This window comes from Mirounga leonina, unplaced genomic scaffold, assembly GCF_011800145.1.
Source record: "Mirounga leonina isolate KUSES-001 unplaced genomic scaffold, KU_Mleo_1.0 Mir_376, whole genome shotgun sequence".
NCBI classification, from domain to species: Eukaryota; Metazoa; Chordata; class Mammalia; order Carnivora; family Phocidae; genus Mirounga; species Mirounga leonina.
Window position 1 is genome coordinate 4892868 of NW_023270718.1, and position 10222 is coordinate 4903089.

The 10222-nt window shown below is 45.9% G+C and overlaps 1 non-coding gene across 1 annotated transcript; it reads right to left on the bottom strand.

Moving 5' to 3' along the window:
- Nucleotides 1-8764: 8764 nt before the first annotated feature.
- Nucleotides 8765-8928, bottom strand: LOC117998392. The gene has a single exon (XR_004675984.1). It is a non-coding gene; the product is annotated as a U1 spliceosomal RNA (small nuclear RNA).
- Nucleotides 8929-10222: the final 1294 nt, after the last annotated feature.

Here is a 10222-nt window from a genome sequence, read left to right on the forward strand (position 1 = left end):
TGTTTGGTAATTGAAAGTTTCTCTTTCTAGAAGTATTAAGCTAATAAAAAAAAAAGGAATGATAAAGTTAGAATACCACCATTTTATAATCTCTAATGAGTATGTATACTAGTCAACAACCATCCATGGCTGCTCACATCACAAAAAGAGAGAACATCCAGACATTTTTTGCCTCCTGATAGAAGCACATAAATCCATTCACAAAGTATTCTTGCCAGAATATTGACCCTAAAACTAATCAACTTCTTGACCTAACTACCAATTTATAAGAAATCCAGAGAACAGGGAGCGTCTTAAATGACACCACAGGGAAACAATCAGTAAATTCCAGATGGTTAGACACTACAGGACAAATAACCCAGTTTCATCAGTAAATTCATTGCAAGGAGAAAAAGAGAGAGGGAGATCTATAGATTAAAAGGTTCCCCAACGGATACAACAACAAACTGTAACATATGAATTTTATTTGGATGATGATTCAAACAATCTAAAAGAATTATGAGACAGTCTCTCAAATAGTTAAACATAGAGTTGGCATATGATCAAGCAATTCCACTCCTAAGTGAATGCCAAGAGAAATAAAAAGATATGTTCAGGGGTGCCTGGGTGGCTCAGTCGTTGGGCGTCGGCCTTCGGCTTAGGTCATGATCTCAGGGTCCTGGGATAGAGCCCCACATCGGGCTCCCTGCTCAGCGGGAAGCCTGCTTCTCCCTCTCCCCCTCCCCCGCTTGTGTTCCCTCTCTCGCTGAGTCTCTCTGTCAAATAAATAAATAAAATCTTTAAAAAAAAGATATGTTCACCCAAAAAACTTTTACATGAATGTTCATAAAGGCATTATTCATAATAGCCCCAAAGTGGAAACCCCAAATGTCCATCAACCGATAACTGGATAAATAAAATGGATATCTTGGGGTGCCTGGGTGGCTCAGCTGTTGAGCGTCTGCCTTCGGCTCAGGTCATGATCCCAGGGTCCTGGGATCGAGCCCCACATCAGGCTCCCTGCTTGGCGGGAAGCCTGCTTCTCCCTCTCCCACTCCCCCTGCTTGTGTTCCTGCTCTCGCTGTCTTGCTGTCAAATAAATAAAATCTTTAAAAAAATAAAATTAAAATAAAATAAAATAAAATGTATATCTTTACAGGGGCGCCTGGGTGGCTCAGTTGGTTAAGTGACTGCCTTCGGCTCAGATCATGATCCTGGAGTCCCTGGATCGAGTCCCGCATCGGGCTCCCTGCTCGGCGAGGAGCCTGCTTCTCCCTCTAACCCTCCCCCCTCTCATGTACTCTCTCTCTCTCATTCTTGCTCTCTCAGATAAATAAATAAATCTTTAAAAAAAAAAGTATATCTTTACAATGAAATATTCAGCAATAAAAAGAAATAAAATACTGATATATGCTACACATGGATGAAGCTTGAAAATATTGTTATGTGAAAGAAGCCAATCACAAGGGCTACACATGTTGTATGACCTCATTTATATGAAATGTCCAGAATAAGCACATCTCTTAAACCAAAAGTAGATTAGTGGTTGTCTAAGGCTGAGGTTAGAGGCCAGAGTAGTTGGGGTGACAGCAAAAGGGAGTGGGGTTTCTTTTGAGGGTAATGAAAATGTACTGAAATTGACTATGGTGATGGATGCACAACCCTGTGATATTACAAGCCACTGAACTGTACAATTTAAATGTTGAATTGTATGGTATGTGACTTATAGCTCAACAAAGCTGTTAAGGGGAACATGGCTGGCTCAGTCAGTAGAGCATGTGACTCTTGATCTTGGGGTCATGGGTTGAGTCCCACCCTGGGTGTAGAGATTACTTAAAAAAAAAAAAGAGATAAAGGGCGCCTGGGTGGCTCAGTTGGTTGAGCGACTGCCTTCGGCTCAGGTCATGATCCTGGAGTCCCAGGGTCGAGTCCCGCATCAGGCTCCCCACTCAGCGGGGAGTCTGCTTCTCCTCTGACCCTCCCCCCTCTCATGCTCTCTCTCTCTCTCTCTCATTCTCTCTGTCTCAAATAAATAAATAAATCTTTAAAAAAAAAAAAAAAGATAAAGCTACCAGGAAAAAAAAATGAGACAACCAGGAAAATCTGACTACTGGCTGGGTATTTATTTGATGTTATTAAATAGGGATAATAGTTTTGTCAGTTTTTTTTTAAGGATTCTTATTTTTTAGAGATAAATACTGACATATCTACAGATGAAAGGATAAATTTGGGATTTGCTTCAAAATAATAGGGAGGTCTGCTGTGGGAGGAGGGAAAATGAAACCAGATTGGTCACGAGTTGGTTACAAGATAGGTGATGAGTACAAAGGGATTCATTAAGTTATTCTTTTGTATATGTTTGAACATTTCCGAAATTAAAGGGCTAAAAGCCACAAGACAAGAATCTTTATCAGGCTACCCCTGACTCACTGTGGGAACCCCTCTTTCTTCCGGGTCTCCTGATGAAAATTAAGGAAGACAACAGCTATATCTCATACCATTCTTGTGAGGAAAGTAAAGATACGTGTAAGGTACCCTACCAAGGGACAGGGCTCCCTTTTGTCCAAGGCCGGAGAGTCCCAAGAGCAATGCAAAAGAAAATAAGCTCATCACACACAAAGGGGCTACGGAACCCGATTTTGGACAGTAAGGACCCCAGAGCTATGGAGAGAAGAACCTACAATAGGAATCGGTCTTTCTATCTACAGTTCATAGCCCCTGCAGCAAAGTGAGATACTCGCAATTCAAGCAGCCTTGCAGTTAGGCCCAAGGGACCTTCAACAAGGGACCAGAGGAGATAAAAAGTTAGAGCGGGAGGAGACACACCAAGAGCTTCGCTCCACTCCCACCCGCTTATCCGGGACGCCCCTTCTTGTCAATCCCTCTCCCACACGCTCCATCCCAAAGCTGAAACTGGACGGGGAGGCAGAAGGGATGAACACCCGCATGCCCCACAGGAAGAGGGTTTAAAGCGGACCACCTGATAATGGGAGGCCGACTGCCTCCTCTCGATCCTCACCTTACCCGACCGCAGCGCGGGCTTCCGGCGGACAGACCGTTTGGGTGGGGGCGGGGCGGAGAGAGAGGGACGGGGCTACAAGGCACCGGGGCCAATAGGCGATGACGCGGAGGCTCACGTCCCGCCCAGCCCTCCAGTCGTCGAGCTTGCCCAGCGAGGAACTTGAGAGGTCCGGAAACTTTGGGGACCTCCTCTCTTCCCACTCGCCAGGCCCATCCTCAGTCCCAGCCGCCAATGGTTGGGATGTCTGCTTTTTCTTCTTTTGTCACAGAAAGTTACGCGGAGGCAGCCACCCTTTGGTAGCTAAGCAGTCCAAGATACTGAGATCTCTGAGCACTTAAGGGAAACCCACTCCTTGGATCTTCGGGAATCCCAACCACCTCCAGCCACAGCTCCCATTCCCAGTCGCCAACTGACTGATCCCGTCTCCTTTGGGGAAGTACTTCAGCTCGGTAGTGGAGTTGCCCCTCCCACAAGTTCTGAGAGACCCACTCAGTCATCACCCACTAGGCAAATTCATTTGATTTAGCCCTGCAGTAAAACCTGCCATGTCTCCCACCACACAGATATGGGGCCCTGGCGGGCTTAGCAGTATAGTTTGGTAGTTCTCTAAACTGGTTGTGTGCTGACTCACACACAAGCTCTTTTCAAAAATCATTTTTAGACTCATCATAGGATTACCATGTCCCATTAGCAAGTGCATTAATATTCTTTTCGTCCTTGCTGAAGCCACCATTTCCCAGGCTTGTCTTGGCTAAAGGCCAATCCCCAGATAAAGCAAGGCTAGTAATAGAGCACCTGAATTTGCCATGGCAAATTCCTCCCAGGGCAGAACTCTGGGCTGGATATCTGGATCTCAAAAGAAAGAACTTCTGGGAAAAAGACATTTATAGAGAAAAAAAAAATCTGCTGACACCCAGTACTTGGAGTCCCAGTAGACCGATTTATTGACCAACAGCATTACTCCTCCAGCTCCCTTACAGGAGCTGGACAGACCAGTCAAGAGGCAGATCTGTTAGGCATTACTGAGAGTGTATACTGAGGAAGGGGATGGGAAAACATAGTAACAGTGGTAACCAAGAAGGATGGGGTCTGGGAGGGGACTGCAAAGCCAGGCCCCATGAGTCCACCAAACAATGCCTCCACTCTTGGGAGTAAAAGTAGTTTGAGTCTGGGGACATCAACAGTTGAAAATTGGTATTAAGAGTTGCCTATTACGCTGTTTCGAGGAATGTGTGATGTCAAATGAATGAAGTCAGGCAATCACACAACAGGTTGACCAGCAACTTGATTATCACCTTACAGGATTTCTTCCTTTTGGACCTCTTTAATGGGTGTTGGCTGGATTAAGGGTAAGGACTTGGAGGATGTCACAGGCTTGCCCTGGCTTGTGGAGCTAAAGGAAATCCTTTGGGTGAGGCAGTATACAAAGTATGTGGGGATGGGGAGGATGACAATGAGAAAAAGGGCAATCATCGCAAGCAGCCCCCATGATGGGTATTGTCGAAGCACCTCTTTTGACTGTGGAAAGATGGGAAAGGGGCTCAGGACATCAAAGTTCCCGGAAAAGGAAGGACTGTAGAAGGGAAGGGTGGAAGGGGAACCAGGGCGGAGGATTAATGAGTCTTTAGGGAGTCAGGGAATGAGATGATAGGGTCTTTAGGCCATGGGTGGATTGAAAGATCCAGCCCCCACTCCCTAGGAGGTCTGGTGTCTGGGGAGGGAGGCTCACACTGTTTGAGTCCCAGGCCACATAGGTGATAGTCTTCAGAGAGAGATGAATCAGAGTAATCACAAACAGGGCTAGCAGCACAACTGGAGACAGAAAAGCACCACAGCCAATGAATGATGGGAGAAGTTGGGGGTCCCCACATGATCGCCAAGTCTTCAAGGAACCTGGGAGGAAGGGCCACAAGACTGTGGGAGGCCTAGTCAGGCCTCACCCAGCCTTGGGGGTCAAGGCCAGCCCGACCTTAGCATCTTTCAAATATTCTACCTCACCTCCAAACCTCTGCCTCAGCTCAAGCCTCATCCTCTCTTGTCTTCTCCCTAGTCAGTCTTGCATCCCAACCCAAGAAAAAATTTTCAAACATCCCTCTACTGCTCAAAACCTTTCATGGGTACCCAATGCCCTCAGGATAAAGGCCCAGTCCTTTCATTCATTCCATGAATATGAAAGTGTTTGATGTGTGAGGGACTCTTCTACATGGTGGGTATCCATACTGAACAATGCAGACTGAAAAAGAAGGTAACACTTGACCCTCAGGGAACTTTTCTTAGTTTCTTCCAGCCCATGAATCCAGCCTCCTCTACTGCATGTTCTCAATCACAATAAATATCTAAGTGGGCCCTTTGGCCTAGAATGCCATTCTCTTTGCCTACCTATTCATCTGTCTGGGCTATGCTGAGCCACTTTCTCCTTTAGGATGCCTTCCCGGTCTTCCCAGGTGCCCCTAGAGTGCCCCTGGCTACCTCAACTATAGATTTACCACCTGGATTGGGATTATCTGCTTATATATGTCTTCCTCTTTGGTCTCTCTGTTTTTTGAGAGGAGGAGCTCACTCTAATTTATCTGTATCCCAGTAATGACAAGGCTTTCTTGACACAGAGAAAGCCTCAAGAAAATTTTTTGAATGAGTAAACCACTCTCACCTGAAAATGCTGCCACCTGAGCCTTCTGCTTCTGAATTATGCCACTTGGATGTCCACACCAGCCTGTTAAAAAGTCAGGCTCAGGGCGCCTGGGTGGCTCAGTCGGTTAGGCGACTGCCTTCGGCTCAGGTCATGATCCTGGAGTCCCAGGATCGAGTCCCGCATCGGGCTCCCGGCTCAGCGGGGAGCCTGCTTCTCTCTCTGACCCTCCTCCCTCTCATGCTCTCTCTCTCTCTCTCATTCGCTCTCTCAAATAAATAAATAAAATCTTTAAAAAAAAAAAGTCAGGCTCAGGAGTCCTTTGTGTTTGATTTGGATTTTCCCACTCTTCCTTGCACAGTTATGTCTACAGTCCCAGTCCCTGATTATCTTGTTCCCTCTTCCCTGGTGGCTTTTCCTTGCAGCATTAGAGGACATCTCTCAACCTACACTTCTACCCCCCTAGCCCGCCACTGTTAGCTCTTACTTGGAATATTACAATAGCACCTAACTGTTCTCCTTGCTTCATTCTTGACTCCTCAGAGTCTATTCTCCACACAGCAGTCATACATATTTTAAAAAATAAATCTGATGATGCCACTCCCCTACTCAAAACCTTCCAAAGCCTCCTCCTCCTCTCAAGTTTTGCATAAAAAGCTAAGTCCTGCAATGGCTTAGAAGGTCCTACATGATCTCTTGTTATCTCTCTGGCTTCATCTACCAACATTCTACTCCAACCTCATCTCTTTGTTCCTCAAAAATTCCAGGCATGATGCTTCCTCTTGCCTTGGTACTTAGTGTTTCCTCTGCTTGGAACACTTCCTCAAAATCTGTCATGGCTCCTTCCTTCTAACTCTAACCCTTCATTCAGGAGACTGCTCAAATGTCACCTTATCAGAGAGGCCTTCCCTGCAATCCTAACTAAATTAACACCCATGCATAATCACATTCTTGATCATCTTACTTTACCTTTTCTTTTTTTTAAGATTTTATTTATTTATTTGTTAGAGAGAGACATAGTGAGAGAGGGAACACAAGCAGGGGGAGTGGGAGAGGGAGAAGCAGGCTTCCCGCTGAACAGGGAGCCTGATGCGGGGCTCGATCCCAGGACCCTGGGATCATGACCTGAGCTGAAGGCAGACGCTTAACGACTGAGACACCCAGGCGCCCTGCACCTGACATTTTTATACGTTCATCTGGTTATTGCCTGTCACTACCACTAGAATGTAAATTCCTTGAGGACAGGGATGCTTGTTTTATTCAATAACATTGGTGAGTAAAACAGTGCCTGGCACATAATAAGCACTCAATAAATATGGTAAGTGAATGAATGAACAGGTTTTTCGGAAGGCCCTGAGGTTAAGAGTCCCTCCGTCACTCTAGTTGGGTGACGACAGAGGCAACAAAAAAGGGGTCAACCGGGGCGCCTGGGTAGCTCAGATGGTTAAGCGTCTGCCTTCGGCTCAGGTCATGATCCCAGGGTCCTGGGATCGAGTCCCGCATCGGGCTCCCTGCTAGGTGGGGAGCCTGCTTCTCTCCCTCTGCCTCTGCCTCTCTGCCTCTCTCTCTGACTTACATGAATAAATAAAAAAAAAATTAAAAAAAAAAAAAAAAAAGAAAGGGGTCAACCTTCCCTACAGACCCAAGCTATCACCTCCTGGCCCCACAGGCCCAGCCCACAGCTATGTTTTCAAGTATGATGATGATGGTTATGGGGAGGACCGTCCAGTATTCACTCAGCAGTCTGACGCAGTAGATGCCTGAAGGTTGAGTGAAGAAGAGGCCACACAGGAACATGAGCACAAAGACAACCACTGGAGGAAACACTGGATCTGGATCAAGGTCAGAGGTCTGGTTGGGTGATAAGGGCTAAGCAGAGGTTATAGACCTGGGCTGGGTAAGAGTCTCAGAAAAGTCAGGGCCATTGGTGGGAGTAGGGCATTGGTCAGAGTACCTGTAAGCAGCTTTGAATATTCCCTAGAAGAAGAAAAGGTGTCCTGGAGTGGGGTAAGGATGCCCTGCATGATCCCTATCATGCTGCTCAGCCCCAATGTCAGCAAAAGCAGGAAGAAGAGGATGGACCAGAAGACAGACCCAGGAATGAATGACATGGTTTCAATGAAGGCCACGAGTGCAAAGCTTGGGCCCGCCTTAACCTGTTGAGGGGAGAGAGGGCAGGAGTTAAAGTGTCCTTGAACTTAACAAAAAAAATACAGACAAGGAAACTATCTTCCCTGAAAAACTCTCTAAAATCTGTGGGTCACTGAGAAAATCAGATCTCCAGGCTGACCCTCTGATAAAGAAAACCAATCCACCTAGCCATTATCCACAGATGGGCATTCTGCAAGCTATAGTTCTTTGCATTACCAGGGCTGCAGGTTATCCTGGTGTTTCTTGGATTTTTTTCTGGTGCTAACAAAAGCTGAAATTTGTTTCACTGAAGGCTTTGAGTAACTCTAGACTCTCCTCACCTATTTTTACTGACCTTCAAAACCTGCTTCTCTAAGTTGCATTCAGTCACGTAGCTGACGACCATGTTCTTGATGGGATGGGGAAGGCTGCTGAGCCAGAAGTTGAAGATGGAGATCGGGTTATCAACCAGGTTTGGAGGGGGCTGGGCCTCAACAGGCAGTTTCCCCAGGGTTACCAGCTCGCAAGTGTTTCAGCATTCCTGGGGATGAGGACATCACACAGAACAATTTGGCTCCTCTTATTTCTCGATAAGAAAGTACACCACTAACCTAGCACTACTGATCTAGGTAAGGTAGAGCCTGAGATAAAACCTAGAAGGTACCCACCCACCTCCAGGATCATGAATTTGTGTGAGCCTGGAGAACTTATGACTATGGAGGAACCCCCGGAGAAGTGTTTTATTTCGTCTTTGCGGGGACTCTGCGGTACCTGCTACAGGGATGGGGTCTCTTATTCACCACCTACCCTACCCTTCCCTTCCTCTCTTCTTAGACTAGTAGGTAAAAGACAATCTTCTAGGATTTGCATTACAGAATGTCAGGGATATTACCACGTACACAATGCTCAGATGGAGTTGTGCTATGTGAGAGAAACTGCTTTCTTAGACTTTGTGATCTGAGCCCTGCTGACCATTTTTTTTTCCTTTTCTTTTTTTTTTTTTATAGGGGAAAGCGCGAACGCAGTCCCCCACTACCACAAATTATGCAGTCGAGTTTCCCACATTTGGGGAAATCGCAGGGGTCAGCACATCCGGAGTGCAATGGATAAGCCTCGCCCTGGGAAAACCACCTTCGTGATCATGGTATCTCCCCTGCCAGGTAAGTATGCCCTGCTGACCTCTTTAACTTTACCTTCTTCCCATGACCCTCTGCCCATTTCATGCTCTAATCAGATTCAACCACTTATACTTTCAGGGCTGACCATGATCTCTCATGCCCAAGACCAACCCCACCCCAACTACCATTCTGCACTTGACTAATTCCTAAAAATCCTTAAAAATTCAGCTGTTGCTCTATACAAACTGCAGTGGAAAGCTTGCCAAAACTTAGTTATAAGAGCAAAATGCAAGGTGCAGGGAAATAATTATAGTTTGATCACATTTTAGAAAATAAAATGTCTTTTTGGTAATAGGCAAGTTAAATATTTGGATTAACCCTCTCACTAGAAATAACTTGAAGCCTGAAAAATATTTTAAAACTTCTTAAAAGAATTAAAATATTGAAAAAGTGAGGAATTGTTAGACAAAAATTACAGTACAGACAAAAACAGTGGGGAAAGGGGACTTCCAAAGCAATTTTTCCCTGAAGTAAAAGTTAAATACAGCAAACTGTACCTGTAGTTTCCAATTTTGTGACCTTTAAGAAATAAAAAGACCATGGAGGTCAGATATAAAGCACTAGAGCCTGCACAAGTAAGAATCAGACTAAAAGGTCTTCCCCTAAACCTCACACTTGAAAGGGCTACATCTTCAGTATAAAAATGAACCAGAAGCTTGCACCCAACCCTTCCACAAAACAGGCAATGCAAAGAAGGTTGCTTCAGAAATGAGCAAAACAAAGGGAAATTTTTAAAGTTCCTGGCATGTCGTAAGCACAAGCCAGCCCTACCTTGGATTTGCAGCCCAAATAGTTGACCCTGGTTGTCTCAAGAACTCAAGCCAAGAACTGAGTTTCAAGTAGTCTCTTTCTAATGTCCCCATGCATCAGGTAGAAATAAAAGTCTTATTTGGATGAATACACCTTCATCCTAGGCCTTACGAATTCCCACAAATAGGGGCGCCTGGGTGGCTCAGTCAATTAGACGTCAGTTCTTGATTTTGGCTCAGGTCATGATCTCAGAGTCATGGGATCAAGCCCCTCGTCAGGGTCCGCACTGAGCATGGGGTCTGCTTGGGATTCTCTCTCCCTCTGCCCCTCCCCCATTCACATTCTTTCTCTCAAATAAATAAATAGATCTTTTTTTAAAAAATCGAGAGAGCACAAGCAGGGGGAGTGGCGGAGGGAGAGGGAGAAGCAGGCTCTCCGCTGAACAGGGAGCCTGACACAGGGCTCAGTCCCAGGACCCTGGGATCATGACCTGAGCCAAAGGCAGATGCTTAACCGACTGAGCCACCCAGGTGC